This window comes from Manacus vitellinus, unplaced genomic scaffold, assembly GCF_001715985.3.
Source record: "Manacus vitellinus isolate BGI_N305 unplaced genomic scaffold, ASM171598v3 scaffold_3_pilon, whole genome shotgun sequence".
Classification (NCBI taxonomy): Eukaryota; Metazoa; Chordata; class Aves; order Passeriformes; family Pipridae; genus Manacus; species Manacus vitellinus.
Window position 1 is genome coordinate 38,243,977 of NW_021940535.1, and position 21,373 is coordinate 38,265,349.

Here is a 21,373-nt window from a genome sequence, read left to right on the forward strand (position 1 = left end):
TAAGGTTATGGATATTCCTGTACATTAAAATGTTACTTGTGTGTTCAGTTTTAGTAAGTTTATTTGTATGATATAAAGACAGGAAGTGTTCTGCAGTTGAGAGGTTCTTGATTGAAAGTGAAAAGAACATCATTGAAATGTGATAAAAAGAAATAGCAATGTTCATGTATTTAATAACCCTTGTAGTTGGTATGCTTGTGTATCTTTTTTTGGTGGATGGACTCAAGTATTCTTCTAGACTGAAAGTTGACTGCTATCTCTTGTTGTTATTCTTGTCTGCTAATTAAGTGATGAGATGGATAGGACTTTATTTAATCCAAATTTTCAGGTCAGCTCAAACCATCCTCAGAAATGGGATTTTCAAAGCTGGACATGGTACTCCATCACCGAGTGCAGTGGAAGGATTATGCTACAATTCTTGCAGACAAATGTTTATAAATCCTAGTGCAAGTACAATATTTTGCACAATGGCATGGTAACGTTTTAAGCTTCCGATTAACTCCTAGAGACATTTTTGCTGTTAATCATCTTTTAACTGTTCTAGGCATTTAGAGGGTTTCCCTCTGACCTGGAAAGATGATCATTCTAGCTGATTTTAATTCCTAAATCCTATCTAGTATTTTAAGAGTAGACACAACATCGGCTCCTTCCAAATCTTCTGGTATTTCACCCATCCTGAGTGAATTCAGATAAATATTAAGAACAAAGTAATTTTCATCAGTTAGTTCTTGGAGTGCCCTAGGATGAAATTCCTTAGACCCAGCACACTGGTTTCTTTCCTTTTCTTTTTAGATTTTGTTGCTGGTATTAATTATGAAAGACATGTGGTCACAGCTGACCCTCTTATTGAAGTCTGAAAGGCATTCAAAATTCTGCTTTCCCCATGCCATTCATTAAAAACTGTCTTTACCCATTGAGTAATGGATCCATCTTTTCTTTGCCCTTCCTATGACTAAGGCATTTATGCAATAAGTAGTCACCCAGGCCTGCTGCTCCTTTTAAGAAAAGAAAGAAGGCTCAGGGCTCAGTCATGATTTCACCTTATTTTCTCCCTCTGATAAAAATTAAGTAGTTATGCTGCGAAAAAAATAAAAAAAGTGCAAATACATGAAAAATCAAAACATCTGGAATGCCCAGCTAGCTGGCTAGCTGGACATATCCTGGGTATTAATATGTAGATATTTAAGAACAGAAAAAGTTGTACTATTACTGGGGAATGTGTGTTTTATGATAGCCATTTCCTGCTGTCATGGGCTGTGGTTTTGTCCTGGTTTAGATAACATTTATCTTGAGCCTCATACTCTGAGTTTCTGAACAAGCTAATAATGTCTTTGCTGCAGCTTGGACATATAAGTAGCTTCCTGGGCAGTGAAAACTTTTGAGACATCTCCTCAGCCCTCTATCTTCCAAAACTTAGATTCATCTGCAGCATCTAAATGTGAGATAGATAAACTTAATTTAACTGTTTGAAATCAAACTTTGTAACCACCTCTTTTTGGAAGACAAAGGCAAAGAGGTTTAGCCAGAGAAGGTATAACTGCAGCCCTGCTGTGTGAGGTGCAGGCACTGCCTGGCTATCATGCAGGCTTCAAAGGGAGCATCTTGCCTGGCTGCATCTTGGCTATAACCTTGAAGAGCCTGAGCTGGCAGTTAGGACCTGGAGCATCACCTCCTTTTGAGATTACAGATTTGTCTTTTGGCAATGATGTTCTGCCTGTCTGAAGATGGTCCCTCTCTCTTATTACGTATGGTTGCCAGTGCCTGGCAATTATGACCCAGCTCTCTCTCAGATCTCAATTTAGAGGACAAAGGTTAGAGGACAAATACCAAGCATAGTACTGGTGTGAGTGATCAAATAGCACCTAAATGGGTTAAAATTAATCCATCACTTTGAGACCAAAGTCTAGTTGCCCCTAAAAACATTTCCAGCACAACAAGCCCTGTGCTGCTCTATCAGTTATTATCTTGTGGCATGGATTTCTCAATGAAGCCTTAAGTGCAGGATAAATGACCTCGTTCTCATACTGGACGTTCCTGGCAATGTTAAAATCATGCACTTCAGTTCATGCACTAGTCATGTAAACTCACATGTTACACTTTGACATTTTCCAGCCTGCACATCTCACTGTGCAGTTTGCTTTTTCTACTGACCCCATGCAGACTGTTTGTAATTAACTGAGGGTCATTTCCCACCTTTCTGTGTTTCCCATTGTTACAGTGTATGCAGTTAAGTGATTCAGTTTAGCTCTCTGCTGATTTATCTCTTATATTACCATTTAATTGCAGTTCAGGTAATTATGTTTCCTGTTCTTCATGCTCAAATAACTGGCGTATCACTTTGAATGCCATCTTGACCTCAGTGGTACTAATTGACCTCTTCCTTTGCAGGGGTTTGTAGCTCAAAGGCCTGTGTTCCACAATGCTTTGTGTAGTCTGTGGCTGGGCAGGAGCCTTGGTATGAGGGAAAGCTGCAGCTTTTGGTCAAATCTGACTACTGATATGAAAAGATATCTCTACCCACCCTCAGAAGTCCTTCAGGATCAAGGAAATGGCTTAATTTGTGCTGCCTTGAATGATGGTTAGAACAGGTCTTTCTGGCACCAGAACATCCCTTGTAATGCATAGGTGTGTGTACCTGTACATGAGTCATCCACCTGCAGCTCCCAGGGAAGTTTCTCTGGGACACAGTGGTGGTAGTTATTGCCTTGTAAATATCAGACTGGAGTTACTTGGTCAGGAGATGGTTTTAAGAGGGAAAAAAGTATAACTAGAACTTACTTGCTGATGACTAAGCGTGTAAAATACATAACTGACAAAGTAAATGGCTACTCCGTGCACTGCTTAAGAATGTGCAGAGAGGAAACTTTTCTCCCAGGCACTTGTGATGTGATTCTGTAAACAGAATTGATTTTGTATGTCCACTGAACGCAGATTATCCCAAACTAAAAGGCTTATTAGTTTATTTGCAAGATATATGAGTTGTAAGACACAGCTCAACTTGTTTCTTGAGTTAAGTGTGAGATCCACAAAGTCTAAGAATCAGAGGTCGCAGTGAGTTTTCACTCTCCTCTTTTTTCCCTCCAGAAAGCTTCTGCTATGTTAATCTCCCATATAACACAATGGAAGTAATAGGTAAATGGAGGACACTGATATAGCTCTCAAATGGGAGCCTCAGATATTGAAAATATAATTTTCATTATAACCTAAAGCTTTCTGTCTAAAGGAGAAATACAGAAAGGTTACTGTTTTATTCTTGGAAGTTTGCAGAATGGTTGCATACCGAATCAATAAGTGAAATTAACAGGTTTTCATCCTATATCATTGAAGTTAAAAGAGTGACTTGGTAATTTCACCTGAAAAATAAAATAATATTTTCCCCTCGCCTGAGGAAATATATTTAAATGAATCTTACTCACTTCTGTTTATAGTGCGTTGTTTGCTTGGATTTGTTTTAATATCATCAATCTGATGTGTATCACTGCATGTAAAGTAAATAGAAATGCAAATAGTACTTGTGCCAAGTAATCTAGTTCTGTATTTTTAGAGGAGTCGAGAGGCTTATCAACCATACAGTATTTCTCCATGAAAGATACCTCTGTTCAAATGCCACTATGTCCTAATATAATTAAAAGGATACCAAAGAGAAGCTTAACTTAAGTAAATATATATTTTTTTGTTCATTTTCCACATGTTTACAAACTAGTCTTTGGTAGAAAATTGTGATGCAATTCTGTAGAGTGTTTGTAATTAACCCACTGCCATGCTTCTCTTCATAACTGGTGAAATTAGGGAATAGTGATACTTAGCATCAGGGCAGCTGCTGCTAGTTAGCTGGATGGTTTGTAGCAGACAAAACAATTCCTTGACCAGCAAGTTATTTTAACAGAGTGTAAATGAAAGACTTCAGTGGTGTTCCTAGTTGCATTAAATCCCCTTGGGTGCCTTACTGACATTACTTCCTCGAATGTTAATGCTGATCTTGTTGCTTTTTCTGGGGGTATTAAGAATTGCTGTCTCATCCAGGATGCCACAGAGCTACTCCCTGAAATCATCTAAGAGCTTTATTTAGCAGTATCTTCCTGTTTCAAGGACTGGAGGCCAGAGGCCATAGCCTTGATCTCTACTTTTACTTATGTGCTAAATCTAAACTATGTATCCAGATATAAAAAGGGTGGCCTGTAGTCATCTTCTGTATTTAGTAATTCCTGTTCAGCCTTGCATGAAAACTGTAATTTTTCAAGTCAAAAATGGACTGCCTTCTTTTTTTTCAGTCAGCTAATCACTCAAAATGCAGAAAATCATCTTTTGTAAAAAGGAGGAAATTTCCACCAGTGCAAAGCCAAAAGCTTTAGGGAGGAAAGTACGTGAAGCTCCAGGCTGCTTCACTGGTGCATGGTAGAGAACATTGCTCCATCACAGTTGGCCCATGAAGATCCATAGAGGACAATTACTGTAGCAGTTTAATAATGATTTCCATATCTTCCTCTCAATTGTAATACAATAGTTAAATTGTAAATGACAAGTTAGAACTAAAAGCACTTATTTGACTTTCTTTAGTCTCCTTTCTGTCCATAAGCACAAGTCTTATTGCTGATGACAGGATAGAGATTTTTCCAAGCCCTATGTGAAAACATTGGTAGTACATAACATGTCCAGCCTTAATTTTCACTCTTGATCACAGCATGTTTAAGCATGCAGTCCTAACACCATTTGGTCTTTATCTTCCTCAAAACATTCTGTTATGCTTATCAGAATATTGACTTAAGCCACATTCATGATGGTTGGAGCTGTTCTGTGCCACTTTGTGGCATGTTACAGCTCATATCTTTATATCCTATATAATATATACATATTTACATGGAATAATTCTGATAAAATGTCATCTCTCAAGCAGAAATTTTATCATGCTACATGTTTGAAAGGCAAATCCAATATTTACTGACCATTTTAAAATTATGTCGATAGGATGTGTGGCCGATGAGCGTAGGCATTCAGTAGTTTCTCAGGCAGTGTTCTGGAGAGTTAGGAGAGGAAGGTTGTCCATGACCTTATCTCCTCAGGAGACACATTGTATCTTGTAGCAGTTAAGGAGATGCAACCAGCTGATGGGACTAGATATTCTTGCATCATTAAAAAAGCTAACATACAAAAGATCCCATAGATTGTGATAGGACTATTTAAAGAGAGTTTCTTAACCCTCTAAAAAGGTTCTGAGCAAGTTGATTTATGATTTTCATCTGTATGCTTGCTTAGAGGACATTAAAAGCAGGTACAGGTCCACTTACAGTTTGAATCATTTTCTGTGCATATGTTTGCTGTGGCTGCCATGAAGACGTGATAAAGGCAGAGGTGCTTGACCTGTGGGCAGTGTCAAGGTGGAATGGCAGTCTGCTCATTGCCAGGACTGAGGATCCCTGATGAAAAGATTTGTTTGGAAAATACGTGCTTTGGTGTGTGGAAATAATGGCACAGCCTGTGTGGATGGAACAGTGAGGACTCCCTTACCTTAGCCATGCACCAGGGTGCCCTTAGGGTACAGGGTTGTGTGCTGGGTTAAAGGTGCTGTAAAGGAAGGGGATGAGGTGTGTGTTAGGAGCTTCTTCAGAAGCTGAATTCTGAAAAAGTCAGAATTCGTGGCAAAAGCTGTGTCTTCCTTTCACCATGCTGATATATGGTTAAGAATACTTCAAGTCCTTGTAAAGGATTCTGAATTTTTTAAATGAAAGGTGATACAGACAACATTACTGATATTTTCAGTGGAAAAACTGAATAAATGTTTGATAACACCTGTGTTGAAGATGGTAAAAATACTTGGAGTTTTTTTAAATTACCTCAAAATTACTTCTACAGAAACTGATATAAGTACCTTCTTCATCTTCAGTGATTTTCTAAGGAATACATTCAGTAACTTCAAAAGCAGTTCCAACTACTTCAGCTTTAATTTTTTGATTAGATGTTTGCTTTTTTCAAGGATTAAAAGAAGTATGTCTGAGCTCTGGACACTTCTGTTTTACTTGCTCAGTTCACTGAAACTGGACTTAAAATAGACCTAGGTAAACAAAGCAAGTACCCTTATTACATGTTATATTAGGTGATCTTTGCACGGGCAAGCGTTGTAAAATCAGTAGTGTGTCTAAGTCTCTTGGCATCCTGGTAGCTAGGGAGAGGTAAGCAAGATATTTATATAACTTTTTCAGAAGAGAAGTGTTATGAAATTGTAAAAGCTCATCTGAATTTCAAAAAGAGCAAAAAACCCCCAAACAATCAAAGAAAATAGTGGGTTTAGATGATGCAATCATTGTGAATGGCATCCTATCTGCATTGGTACTAAACATCATAAATGTTGTTAATTAACAGATTATTTTGCTAAACCAAAGTGATGTATATTCAGCAGTTCTATTGAGTGGTCATAGTCAACATCCATAGATACGGGGAGTTCAGTTTTTTATGTGTCTTGATGTGTGAGAAAAGCAGCTGTCAGGAGGGGAAGAAGAGTGACTTGCACTTGCAAATTTAAATGGTCACTCATCTATTTACTAGCCAGGAAAATTGTCAGACTCAGCATGGAGGCTACAGAGTCCTTGGGGTTCTTAGGCTTTGTTTGATAGCAAACAAGATTTATGGTTTCTCCTACCCTTAAAAAAATTCTGCTACAGTAGGAGTAATGCAATTCCTTGTTCATCTGTCTGGTTTTGCTCTCACCTTCATCTATCTATAGGAGCTGGGGCACCCTTCATCTGTCATTAGCAGACAGCCTGAGTGCCCTGTTGCTGTGTGTAATTAGCCCTGTTCCAGCCCTCTGGTCAGGGTAGGAGCTGGGGAGCACATTTGCTGGACCAGGTACCTTCTGACAACTGCACACACCCATTTCACCAGCCGACGGATGCAAGGGTGTGTTTCTGCCCATGTCCCACAGGCAGCAGGGAGTTATATTTGCAGCCTGTCTAGGTTGCCACAGTCTCATCTGGGGAATTGATGAGCTGCAAGGCTGAGCTACGATGAGGACATTAATGCTTTATTGGATGTGGCTGTTGAGCCAGGTGTGTACGTAATGATAGTAAATAACATTGACCGACAACATATCAGCGTGCTCAGAGTGTCACAGTAGTATAACACACTCTGGCTTAGGGTGTATTTACTGTCTCTAGCATCGGTCTTAAAAATTGTAGCTCAGTTAATCTAATGGTATGGTTGTATATTATGAAAGACTTCTAATACAGTAATGTAAGTGTTACCTTTAAAAGGGTCTGTTATTTTTTTCACCCTCTTTCCAATACATTTAACTCCAAAGAAAGCCTTTTTAACTGTTTCTGCAGTTTATAAAGAAATGTGTCCACTTATTAAAGCCAGACATGCCATTTGTTAAAGGAATTGCATCCTGGAGAGAGTTCCTTTCATCTTTTAAAAACTGCTTCAGCTAAATAACATGGGTATTCAGTCTTCCTGAGCTCACTTTAGCGAATGTTCTAATACTGACTTTAAAATAAATGGATGTTTGGAAGGACCATGTTCCTCCCTGCTCTGCTGAAGTTCTGGTATTTTCACTATGGTACAAGATGCCTTATAAATGTTGTATCTGGGCAATTCAGCATAATGCATGTAAAGACAACTCTCCTGGTTTCGTGAAAGTCTTCTCATTATAAATTATTGGGGAAACAAGAGATGGGAGAAAACTTTGGGATCATACAACAAATTACGTCTGATAAAGTCTACACTGCATTGAAAGGATAGTTTGATATCTGGGTAACTTTATGACAGTACTGATAGATGACAGTAACTGGACTCAGAGACACAATAATGAGAAAGAGAAGTAAAAAGGATAGGAATTTTTGGTGGGGCTGTGAACCTGTTGTGATGATATTGTTAATGCATTAAAATGTAATTCATACTATATATTAATAGACACATTGTTTTAAAAATATTCAGTGTCGTTCTCTTCTGTTGTCAGCATTTTAGGTGCATTAAATTACATAAGGAAATAAAAAAAAAATGTGAGCACAGGCATCCAGCTGAGTTCCTGCATGTCAAATGGATGTCTAATAAAAATTAGAGCACATGTTGGGTTTAGATGGTGATTATTATTGATTACTTGCACAGACCAGAGGTGAAGACCAAAGGGGATCTGGAGAGCAAAATGTTTTCTGCTTGCAAGAAATACCTGAGAGATACCTGAATCTGAAAAGAAACAAGAGAGGAATGGGAAAAGTTCTTACAATGCTATTGTAAGTGATGACTGACTTTGTGAGACTCCTGCTGGAGCAGATCAAAAGGGACCATAAAAAGATGGGGAATGGCACAGGTGAGAGCTGAGATATCTCCAAAGAACTCTTCAGTAGATCATCCCTAGATAAGATTTTGAAATGAACTGGGCAATGAAGAAAGTTTTAGGCTGTTTCATTATTATATGTCAGTAACAAAATAAGGTTATTGTCAGTGGGTGGACAATATGCAGCTTCCTCGTTTTATGGGATTGATGAGAATAGTTTCAAATTGATGAAATGGGATACAGGAGAAAGTGCAAGAGAGCCCCATGTGATGCCTGTACAAGCCTTGAGGGCACAGGGAAATTAAAATTGGACGAATGAGACTACAGAAATGGATAAAGGAACAACATTAGAGGTGATAGCTAGCAAGAAAAAACAAGTCCCATTATTGGTAAAAAATCTGACATGAAGATATAGCTATGGAAAGGATCCCACCTCATCTGGCTGGGAGTCTGGGTGAGGTCAATGTGAATCATGGAAGTGTTACATCAGGGTAAGGATCCAGGCAGGTGCATGGAAGCTTGAGGGCTGTCTTTGCCAAATGGAAAAGAGGCGTTATCCAAAAAATGGCAATGTGTCCAGGAAAAATTGTATTGGCAAGTGGAGTTGGTTGGGTGTCTGTACACATTAAGGGCATAAAGCTTTCAGAAAGGGAAGATGAGATAAAATAGAACCTCCTGAAATAAAAAGAAAACATTTAGAGGAAAAACTAAAATAAAAGCTCTGCTGAGGTGGTGTTACTGTAAGTCAAAGGTGGATGGGAATAAGGACAGGGAGGTCTGTAATGTTTCCAGTGGACAAATATTTGAGAAGTTGCAGGCAGAACTTGGAATTGGAATAAAAAGTCTAGGGACTACTATATAAGGCAGGCGTGAATGTCATCCTTAGTCCAAGGTTCAAAAAACCTGCTGGAATTAATAAAAATATATGATTGATATACATTGTAAAACAGTTCCCCATATTTCACTGGATAAATAATCATCCTAAAAATAGTGTTAAGCATAAGCGAGGAATCTGCAAATAATGGAAAGAGGATTGGCCAATACAAAGACCTGTACCTTAAAAATCAGAAAACATGAGAATGAATTGTAAATGTCTAAGAATCCACCTACCTAGTGTAACTATTTTTTAAAAAATAAAAATTATGAAAAGTAAAGAAGAATGAAAGTGCAGTCAGTGAAAAAAGATGAAAGTTTTTACAGTAGCAGTGATACAGAAGGATCGGGTTTAGATGTAATGGGTAGCACTCCTTGCATTTTAATGATGCTATCGAACCCAGGACAAATGCAGAGCAGCTAATGGGAGTGATTATGCAGAAACGGAAATTCTCACCTCCAGGGGGAAGCAAAACTTAAATTATGTAATTGTTTAAATCAGAAGAGACCATATAATGCACATCTAAGAACTTGCATAATATAGTTGCAATTCCAAAAGCAAGTAGTATTAATAAATATATCACATCAGGAGTTGATATTACCTGGGGAAATAAATGAAAAAATAGTACTTAAATTGGAAAAAAAGAGGACTCAGATAAAGAGTGTTAGTATAATCTCAATAGTATGCAAAGTCTTTCGCAAAAAAAAAAATAAATAAAGTTTTAAGGAAAGAGTAAGCAAACTAAGCAAACAACACAAAACATGATAAATTAGTTAAAATACAATGTAGGATCTCCACAAGAAGGTCATGGCTGATCAAGCTGATACCTTTAGCTGAAAAAATAACTAAGCTAATTCTCTAAACAAAAGAAGTAATCATATATCCATATGGGTTTCAGCAAAATACTGTGTTTGTCATTTGCTGTGTAGAGATTTGTTATCACAGGAATTACAAATTAGTTTCAGAGAGAAAAGAGGATGGAAAAATTAACTAGAAGCAAAATTGGAGCTGGAGAGTGAGTTGGAGGTCATCAAAGTATTTCCCAAAGACTGACTTATGGGATCAGTCTTAGGTTACGTTTCCATTACTGATTGTACCATGAAAGTAACAATATTGGGGAAAAAACATCTCGATGACACCAGTTACCAGAAGAATAATGCTGAAGACTGGAGTTTCATGTAGAAGAAATGGGATGAGCATGTGAGTTGGAAAATAGTTCAGGTGAGATGAAAGGCTGCTGTCAGACGTGGAGGATCGTGCTCTTGGGAGCCTGTAGCAGGGTTGTGGGGAGAAACTGGACAAACATGCTTGTGCTAATCACAAGATTAACTGAGGCATCAAAGTGATACATTTGTGGGAAATGGACAGATTTGATTCTAGCATGGATCATCTGGCAGTATAAGAAAGTAGTTTTCCAATGCAAGGAAGCCTTAGGACTGCTTTGTATAAGGTATGTATAAAGTCTGTAAGGTATGTATAACAGAGAAAATGTGTGATCATTTTCTCTGTTACAAAACAGAGCCAGTGTGATCATATATACTAAATAAAAGTAAATTCAAACTGGTTTAGGAGCCAAGGCAAGTTTCTAAAATGCCTTGGGAAATGGAGAGACTGTTTTATGAGGGGAGATTAAAATCCTGGATTTCTCTGACTCTGTAAAAAAGAAAATTGAGAGGAAATACAATTGCTGTCTTGCACATAGGAGGATTTATAAATAAAAGATAGTATTAGTATAGAAAGAAATAATTACACACTGATCTTGAGAATCTATGGGGTGGAAATTTAGGCAGCTTTCAAATATGAAGCACAGTGGGACAAGGCACCTGACTAATTTTTAGATAAAAATATGTTGATTCATGAGAAAAAGTATATAATGTAGTACCTACAGGGAACAGATTTGGTAAAAAATTGGATTTCTCTTCCTAATGAAACGAGACACTGGAAAAATGGGGAGGAAAGACTGTTTAAAATAATTCTGGTAAAGGTAGCATGGTGATATTCTTGTAAATGAAGAAAATCATGTGTTTTGGATTCAGAAGATAGAAAAACCCTATGTAATACTGATGTCTCCAAAAACTATGCATCACAATTGCACTTTAAACAGAATTTTGCTTGTTTGGGAAGACTTAGATTAATTTACCCCCTTTTTACTATGTAGATAGTTTTGTTAAATGAAAATGTACTTATATTTCTAAACATTTATATTTTGAACATTTTTTTTTACTTTCTTTTGGTAAAAGTGATTTTTAAACTGTTCATCTGAAAAAAACAATATCCTGCAGCTGGCATTTTGCTAAATTTTTCATATAAAACCATGATATATGCCAAGTGTGACTGTATTTTGCTGTATGTTTATAACAGTAATTATTTTTGATGTGAGCTTTCTGCAGTAAAACACAATTTCTTGCAACTTATGGGAAGCATAAACTTTATGACTCTCATATTTAGCATAGAGAAGAAAATCTCACAGCAAAAGAGTAGTTAGTGTGTTATATTAATATTTCTATGATTAGTATGAGAAGTTGAGCTGATTATTTTTATAGCCTGATTAAAAAAAAATAGAAGTGTATAAATGGGCTTAGAGCAATGCTGTGTAATGTAATCCTTCTCATGGCAGAAAAGAAGAAGGAAAGGTTTCTGCTGGAAATGGCGTTTGGTGTAGCTCAGTAATGCAGCCTTTCCTGCAATGCACACAAAGATATTGGCAGCCTTAGGCTATGTTTTGTATAATGTCACTGTAGTTATTCAGGGTTTTTTGGGCTTCCTTTTTCAGCTTGAAGGAATTAAGTCCCATTGGGACGGAAAAGATCCATATCTGAAATAGCATAAATTGTTTGTTGATTTTGTGAAATGTGTAAGTCATAGTGTGAGCAAAAACAAATCTTTAACTTTGATGGCATGCTGTGAACTTTCTCTCTCTGCCAAAATGTTTGTCCTTGGAGGTGATACATGGTGGAAGCTTTTTAAGGGTAAAGATAACAATATAGTGATGTGTTCCTGCAACTAGAGCATCGGGTTAAGTGTTTTGCTTGTTTTTTATTTTTTTCCAATTCTTTTCAAGTAAATGACGATCCTTTACACAGTCTTAGTGAGCTTGGTGAATAAATGAATCTCAGGAAAATATTAGGCTGTTGACCACAGTCTTGTTTAGAAGAGGCTGTTTTCAGAGTGTCAAGATGATTCCTGCTGGAGGGTGGCATTTGTGACAGCTGCCATGGGGCAGGAGCCAGCCATGAGCTCTGCTATGCTGCTGTTTTCCTGACGTTTTCTCTGCCAATGGGTAGTCCTGCTTCACACATAGTGCCTCTTGGATTTTGGCCATGTCGATGCAATTGCATTGCTTTCAGCTCAGTTATGATGGTGTAGCTGAGATGGGAATCTGGTGTAGGGCCCTGGCAGGGGGAGGATGCTCCTGTGCCTGCCAGCTTGGCCCCGCTGCCTGTCAGCAGCAGCATCCCTGCTGAGCTACACACTGCCAGGCAGGGAGAAGTGACCTGTGCAAAGCAAGAACTCGACCCTGGAGAGATGCAGAACTTGATGTAGCACTGTCCTTGATTCACACTATTCTCAGTCTTTCTGCAAGGTCACCAGTGGGTGTAAACGTGGGGAGGGATCTCTCTGATAGGCAAGGATGAGTCAACAGTGGGAACTGCTGCAGGTGGGAGACTGCAGGAGTAACTCCTATTTCAGGAGCTAAAATGATACGCTAGTTAAGAAATGTAGGTGGAATAGGGATGGGCCTAACAGGAAGAGAGACTAGTTGCAAGTTTGTGATTTCTCAGTGAAACCCTTCCTTCAGTATTTTCATTTTGAGTGTTCAGATGAGACTGAACATTTCATAACTAAATATATTGGTTGTTTTTGTAATATGTCCTGCTTAGACATAACTAGGGCATGCGGAGGATCTTGGAGGAGATCTAAGATAGATATCATCTGAGATTTCTATCCTCAATTTGCAGACCATGATGCATAACAAAATCTGAATATTCATTTTGAACTTTTGGGGGTTGCTCAAACTATTTGAAATTCGCCAGTCATTATCAAAGCTAAAACTATCTTCTCTTTGCTTCAATTATTGAGAGAGATTGCAAATTCTTTCTTGGGAGAGTAGTCAGTATGGGGAGCTGGACTACATAGCTCCAACTTTGAAAGTGGGACAGTTCAAGTTTCATGTTCTATTTTCTGTTTAAAAAAACCCCTAAAGCAATGGAGAAAGGGCATCTAAAAACTTACATTTCCTTTTTGCAATTTATAAATAGAGGCGATCGTACCTTAGCAAGATGTAGTAGCCAACTTTGCTATTTACTTATTTATTTGAGCAATGATGAAGTTACATAACTTTTGTTTAGGTAGTATATTTGTCAACGTAAGCCAAGTCAGTTCCTGTCTTTTATATTTGGATTTACAGCTTTCGTATTTTGCTTTCTTCCTAGATATGAGTTACATAGTCCTAGCCCCTGAACAACTGAGCTTCAAGAGTAGAATATTGTATCAGCGGAGTATCCAGTTCAGCATCCCCTGTGAAAATAGGTTTCTATAATAAAATTTGTGGTTGCACATGTCACAGACTGTCAAAGTTTATTTTGTATTCAAGATTAAAAAATTTTACTTCTATTCTCTGTTGTCATTTTTTTCTTGCCCTTAGCTTTATTTCATCTTGCTCTCTTACCTTTCCTCTGCCCTCCCTCAGCTTTCTCACCTCTTATTCTCCCCATTGTAACAAGCTTTTATTTCCCTTTGCTGCCGCACTGTGTCTGGCTTTAGTTCATACTGGTTCTCTGTTCTCTAAGCATGTATTTCTTTCTATCAATGATGTTTAGCCTGTATTGTTTTGCAGTGTGGACCACTTTCTGTGTTTGGATGCAGTGACAGTCAGTGAACATGGTTGTGGGAATGAAAATTTAAAGCTGCTTTGATGGCCAAGTCCATAGCTATAAAAATAATGCAGTCAGGTTGAGTGCTGTGGAGGCCAGAAGACCACATCTCTCTTAAAATTAGGGGTGGGAAGGTTTGCCCATTTTTTCCCTGCCATTGCATAATATAAATTTGGTTCCTCTTCAGAATGATCCAAGTGACTGAATGGATTTTGTTCATGCCCCTGGACTGAGCAATCAAGAAGCAGAGGAGTCCATGTGTGACGCAGGAGGCTGATGGTAGGGAAGAAACCTTTGAAAAAATTAGAGGCAAAGAGATTTATCTGACTCCTCAAGAAGAAAATTACTGATTCTTGCACTCAGTAGGATGCTGCTATGGAATAGTGGAGTGAACCCCTTCAGAACAGAATTGTGGAGCCTCTTTGAAGGGTTTCCATTGCACTGCAGTGTGAATTCAAAGGCAGGCAAGGAAAGGTTTTTCCCCCTGATTTGTTTAACTACATTTGAAGGACAGGCCTTTGCATGTAATTTTAATTCTGTGCAAAATATAAGGGAAAAACTTTTAAAAATGAGTCAAAATGAGTGGTAGAAATTTTTTTTATTTTTGAATGGCCAGGCTGATATTGCAAAAATAAGAGAATAGAAAAAACCACCTCCCTAAAAGTGATAATGCCTGGAGAAGGCTTTGTGTTTTCTTTTTGGATTTTTTTGGAGGTTTTTTTGTAAAAAAAGACTTCGCTTTGTTTATTCTCTGAGATTTCAGGTGGATCAATATGACAGACCATGTTACTTTGGCGATTAGAATTATTCCTGCACTGGACTGTGTGCAGTTTTCCTTTTGCACAGAAGAGGAATGCTCCTGTATGCCGGAGCAGGCAGTGCCCCTGTTTGCAAAGTGGAACATGTTGTCTACAGAAGCAGAAACATATTAGTGATGGGAGGGAAAAATATTAATCCTTTCAAGAATTAATTTTCCAGACCATGCTTTTGCAAGGTGCTGCGTGTGTAAACTGAAGCTGCTTATCTTAGATAAGGATAGAGGGGAAGGACAGATGTCTGTGGACAGGAAAGAGGAGAAACAAACAGCTAAGCAGAGTATAGGTGCACTAGAGATAGCTTTATTTGTTTCTTTGAAATGAAATGTGATTAGAAAAATGACAAATTTCAGAATGTGAAAAATTTCAGAAGGTAAAAAATGACCCTTTTTGGCATTAAGGGTGAGCATTGCCTAGGACTGGGGGGATGGCCTGGAAAGGCAGCGAGTGCGTCCCTCTCTTGCTGGGCTTGTGCTCTGGGTGCCTGCAAACGGACATCCCGAGCAAGTCAGCTCCTCACCCCTTAAATCTGTGCCTCAGCAGGGAGCCCGCAGCAGGAAATCCTTTAGCACACACAACTTCAGAGCTTCTTTCATTTCTCATCAGATACCCTCACACTGCTGTAACACAGTGTGAGTGAAGTGACAATAAATGTCACTGGGAACACAAGGGACCTGTTCAAAGGCTTAGGGTGATTCTGTTGCCTTAAATTTTATCCATTAGAAAGATATGTATTTTTAATAAAAGCTTTTATTTTTTAAACTGGAATGGGGTATGATGAGAAATGTAATGTGAAGAAACTGAAAAGATTTCACTACCCCCTAAGGAAGAAAACCTCACAAAATAACTCTCAGGTGCTTTATATTTGTTTACTAAGTGGAAACTCTGGATTATTTGAACAAGAAAATTACAAGTAAGTACTTTTTCTTTGGACTTTCACTACCATAAATAAAATGTGTAATACTTTCCCTGTACAGGAAAGAATTATTTTACTGAAACTTATTTTCACTTTTCCAATGATGAAAATGGATAAGTTACTTCAGTGTCTATATACATATATTTTGGGGTTTCTTAGTATTTTTTTTGTATGGGCTATAAGCATGTATCTGAACCAAAATATTTTATCCTGAAGTTCTGTTCCACTCATTCATGAGTAATTTATTTCCAGGCTTTTTTTTTAGGCAGGCAATTAGAGTAATAGGCACATAATGGTAGTTTTTCAATTTTTTTGGCTTACACTAAAATAAAATTCCATTTAAAAGGAGAATATGTTTACTGTGACATTGAATGAGAGTATAGCTCTCTCAAGATAATGGTCTAACTTTTACTTGCAGCTGTATCCATCAAATACAAATAGAAAGGCAACATGAAAAATTAGAGTAATAAAAGAGCAGATACTTTGCTTTAGTGAAAGACTGTGTGTGACCTACCCTGGTGAAGATTAAGAGAAAATTGCCTTCCTAAAACTATTTAGCTTTAGTATTGTGTGTTAGCAGACATCAGACTGATCTAAAATAAGAGATGTCTGGACAAGGAATTTTTTAAAATTACTTTCTTGTTAATTTTTTTCAGTATGACTGTAAACCCATAAATATATTGTTTGAAGTAAGCAATTTTTGACATTGATGGAAAAAAAGTCTCATGCCTTTTTGCAGCTTTAGATGTTCTTGGTGTTCCAGCTCCTGGAATCCTAAAAGTCAATGTAAACCTCTGATTCCAGGAAAAGAAAAAAGAATCTCAACATTAGTGTTACTAAATGAAAATTGTGGAAATACTCCTGCCTGTAACTTAAAATCTAAAAAGCAAATGAAGAGTCCAAAATTTATTTTGGATTTTAGTGGAGATGCAGACACAGGGACATGCTAAACTCAAGGACTTCTTAGCTCTTTAGGTTCAAAATACCGCAGAGCTTCTCCTCTGTCTCCTTCTCACATCTTCCAAGGAGGATGTAGTGTTTTAATAAAAGCTCTGTGAAAACTGAAAGAAAAAAATGGCGTTTTGAGCAGCTTTAATCCTATTCTTTGAATTCATGCAAAGAACCCAACTATTTGTCATTTCATTTCTCATATTGTCTTTCTACCTTCACTAAATACACCATGGAGCAGCTTCACACCAGATCTAAATGTGAGGCAAACCACAGCCTTTCTAAGAAAAAGTGCCAGTTTGTGTCTGGGAGGGTCTGGGGAAGGAGAAGGACCCATCCTGTTAACTTAGTTTACCTTGCTTAGCTTATCTTTGAATTGTCATTGGCTTTGCTTCCCACCATTCCCCTGACACCTGGGGAGGAAGGAGGTGCCATGCTCTTCTCAGGTCATCATGAGGTTCTCCTTGGTCCCTGTCATGAGTAACACAGTAAAGGTGGGAGAGCCTGCAGTGCAGTGGGGCTGTGGATGCAGTGATGGATGCAGTTTCACCCTGACCCCAAGGACTCCCCTGAGCACAGTTGAGCACCTGTTCTTCAGCAAGGCAGCACAGTGCCTCCTTTCCTGACAGTGGGGTTTTGTAAACTATGGGGGTTTTGCCCAAGTGCGTGTTTTCTTCATACAAAATGAGCAGTTTAAGTGCTCCCAAATTCAGACACAATTACTTGTAGTCACAAAAAAAGGGTACTGAGTTAAGATTTCTGTAAGAAGGGGCTTTTAAGAGAAAAGTTTGGCTTCTGCTTACGCTTGATGGGACCAGTGACCATAGCCAATAACTTCTGGTGGTGCTTAGGTGAGAAAGCACAAGACCACTTCTCCCCTACTTCTCCTTGGCCAGCTCCTGGCACTGTGCTGGGGTCAGGTGGGGCACGAGCTGTCCCTTGCCAGGACCCAAACTCCCAGGGCAGAGTTGGGGCTGCAGAAGTGTTGGGGATGTGGCCACTACCTCAGCTTATGTCCCCTTCTGGTGGGTTGCCATCCCTGAGGATAAAGGACGTAGGGATGTGCTTGTGAGAAAAAGGGCAGGAAAAGAGCAGTGTTCCCAGCGTGCTGGAGGAGGAATAAATTCCAAAGAGTTTTTGACCAAACCCTATGTAGGAAAGACTTGTGGTCCCCATCAGGGCACAGGAACTGCCATAGTCACGTGTGCAAATGGGATCCCAGTGCAGACATGTCACTGTTGGAGCTGGTTACAAGGGGAGTGTTACCCTTCAACTAGTTACTTGGCATTAGTAAGGTTCAGTTGAGAGCTAGTCAGCCAAGGATTTATTTTTGGTTCTTTATTATTAGATTGGTTTTTCGGTTGGATGGGTTCCTTGAGCCAGTTATCTGAGCAGCCACAGAGGTGGGTGGGAGTAGGGAGGTGCCGGACGGGGTCACACGGTGGGGTCAGAGATGGCACAGGCTTCACTGGGGCAGGAGGGAATGAAGGGGTTATTGAGGCATAAAAAGGTCTGCTGTCCTTGACAAGGACTTTGCTCCAATGTGTTCCACATCCCTCCATAGAGGTCCTTCCAAGTGGCTCTAAGACCCTCTTATCCTTCAAAAATGTCTTCTCCTCTGTGATGAGTCGTTCATGCTGCAGTTTTCATAATGTCATCATTCCTGTCACAGATGGAATATTTTACAAAGTATTCTGTCTATAATATAAGAAATATGCTAAACATCACCATTATACTGCATTCGAAATGTAGAAATGATAATATAAGTTGAAAGGTAGAGCTATTGCCTCTGCTGAGTTTATAGCATGCTGTTGATGGGAGCTTTTAACCCCAGACGTTCCTGGGAGAAGGTCATCCACTGTGGGGAAAATGCTTTAATATAAAAAGGATTAATAAAATTGTATTTTTTACTGCTGCAGCTGCTGATTATTTTTTAAGTTCTGTAATAAATGATTAAACATAGGGTGGTAACACAGACTGTTGCAAAAATCAATCTGCATGTTAAATCCCGCTTTTGTTTTGATTGAGGCAGAGTCAGTTATTAACTGCATGATCAGAGCACAGACGCTGAGTCCTATTCTTTCCTTAATTGAGAATTGCTGTTACAGATACTTGACAGTGGTTCATAGTGGCAATAATCCCTTTTAAAAATGGTTGTTATTCTAGTCATAAGTAGCTTGCCAGGGCACTAACCCCAGTTTCACCTCTGATGGTTAGGAAAAGAATCTGATCAGTAGCTGGTGATGTTTAGTGACTTCCTGCTAGATAATTGCCAGAGTAGCAAAGTAAGAAAACGTAACTTTTAAAATATTTTACCTTTGGTTAGAAGGAGGGTGTGGGCTGTGAAAAGTACTGTAACTCTCATTGTTCAAAATGAAAATCCATTGCTTACTGAGAGTGCTGACTTAAAATTCTTGCATGTCTTTTGTTGATCTTGCAGGCTGATGCACACGACCTGCTAATGCGATGCTTGGCTTTCCATACAGAGCCATTCATCCATGTTATATGTGAATGAAGCTTCCTGGTTTGTACATGTGCTGTGTCACATTCCTCTGGTTTTCTAACAAAGCTTTTAATTGGTATGCTGTGACTAATGAGCATGAAGTCCCAGAGGAAATGGAGCAGAATTTTCCATTATCCACCAAGAAGCTTCAAGCACATAGATTATCAGGGCTTGAACTCCAGGATAAACCAGGGTCAAAGGCTCTAAGTATAATAGAACCTCATAGCTGAATATTTTGCCTCCATATCATTAAATTAATAGTTTCTCAGCAAAACTGTATTGTCTGTCCGATGGCATTGTGCAAACTATAACTGGATTTTGCTTGAACATCAGATCAAATCCCTGACCTTCACTGTTAAAATTCCCATAACAGTTGAATGCTGACGTCCCGCCTTCGTTCCAGTTTGGGTAATGATGTGTTGCATACTTTTGTGATATAAATCTCTCTTTGGTTTCAAGCAGAGAATTTGCTTTTCATTCTTCTTCTGAAAAACTATTGTACAGCATTGCTGACACAGAGTTGCTGCCCTGTGGGGCACCAGAAGTGGTTGCATGTTTTTGGTAGGTAAGAGTTCTGGTTCTGACTTAAACAGGTTCAGGACCACTTTGCTTTTGAGATTAGATGAGATTGAATATAGTGGGACCAGCATACCTATAGGCTACCTCTGCCAAGTAGAGCAAAGTAATTATCTTCTGTGCCTTAGTTCAGCACACCTACTAAGCGTCCCCAACAGGTGCAGTATCAAAGAAAATTTAAATTAACTTAAAAGCATAAAAAGATATTAAGATTGTTACTGGAACTCGTGGGGGAAATTACAGGTAGCCTTCCAATAAAGTACATGGAATAATATTTTTACCAATTTACTATTTTAGTAAAGAGGTAAGAGAGCACAGCTGACATACTCCAGTGTGGCATGGAGTCCATCCATTTACTCACAGGTCACCTTAAAACCAAGGGAGTTGCTGCGAAAGTCAGTCCTTTCGTTTTCATTTGACAGATTCTGTAAATCTCAGAGCGCAGATGTCTGCTAACCACATAAATACACTGCAGGCTGTACTTGGTGACACAGCAGTATTGCAGAATATGCTGTAGCTTTGTCTGTGGAACACCTCCTGGCTTGCAACAGAGCAGAGTGCTTCACAGTCCTGGTGCTGTGGTAGGGCTGCAGCCCTTCTGGGCTGGCAGGGGGGGATGATGCCAGGGGCTGCTGGAGATTGCCAGATCACATGCCTGGCCTTAGTGCTACCCTGACCTTCGGGCATCTTGCTTTTGTTTTGGAGTCCACAACTGGAAGGAGGACTCCTGTATCCTGTCCAAGCCCCTTGTTGTTCCAGACAGCAGTGGTGTGAAATCACACTCACAGATTCGGTGATTTCCAACTCAAAAACCAACTCCATTTTCATACTAACTGTGATATTGGAAAGCTGTTTGGTCCATCATTCCTTTCCTTAGCCAAAACTGTAGCATTCATGCTGTGCAAACAACAAAGACCTTTACCACTTGAAACAACTCCTGTACTGAAAGGGTGGAAATGTTATGGCCAGCCTGTTTCTCTGTGTAGGGAAACATTTGAGAACATCCTTCCCCAATCCCCCTCTGTTTTTTTGACCCCATGTACTGTCATGACAATCTAGAGAAGTCACTTATGTGTTTTTATTTTCGTGCGGATGAGAGGGAGGTGATTAAAAGTATGCTTTCCACCAACCCATGCCTTGATGTTCCATGTGAAAAGTATTACCCAGCAAAATGCCCAGCCTTGTGCCTTTAAAAAACAGACATGTTTTCCCACAAACTTCAACAGATACTCAAAGGCACAAAAGCCCTAAAGAATTGTCAGACAACAGCAAGGATCTCAAAAATTGCTCTTCCCAGATCCCTCCACTGTATTTCCCAGAAAACTGAAAAACCAGACTTACACTTTTTTACAAATGGGATTTTGGCAGCTGTATTGAAATGATCCTTTTTTCAGTCAGTAGTTTAGCTGTTCAGAGAGGTGTATATGGAATAATACTAATTCTTACATAAAATCAATGGTAATATATGCTAATGTCTAATATTTTCATATTGGTATTTTTGGTTTTATTCTTTTCATTAAAAGCCCTAAAACTTTCTTCTGAATTTTATACTTACATTTTAGGGAACTATAAAGCTATAACTTTTAAGATCCTTACCTACT

The 21,373-nt window shown here is 38.8% G+C and overlaps 1 protein-coding gene across 3 annotated transcripts in view; it reads left to right on the forward strand.

The window, feature by feature from the left end:
- The window catches only part of KIAA1217 (KIAA1217 ortholog), a 335,939-nt gene that overhangs the window by 110,057 nt on the left and 204,509 nt on the right, over positions 1 to 21,373 (forward strand). Inside the window, exon 1 of one of the 3 annotated variants that reach the window (XM_018075550.1) lies at positions 15,723 to 15,742. The exons of the other annotated variants lie outside the window; for them this stretch is intronic. The gene's annotated coding sequence lies outside the window, so the exon portion shown is untranslated. Of the gene's footprint in view, positions 1 to 15,722; positions 15,743 to 21,373 lie in introns of those variants that run through there. 3 annotated transcript variants of the gene reach the window in all.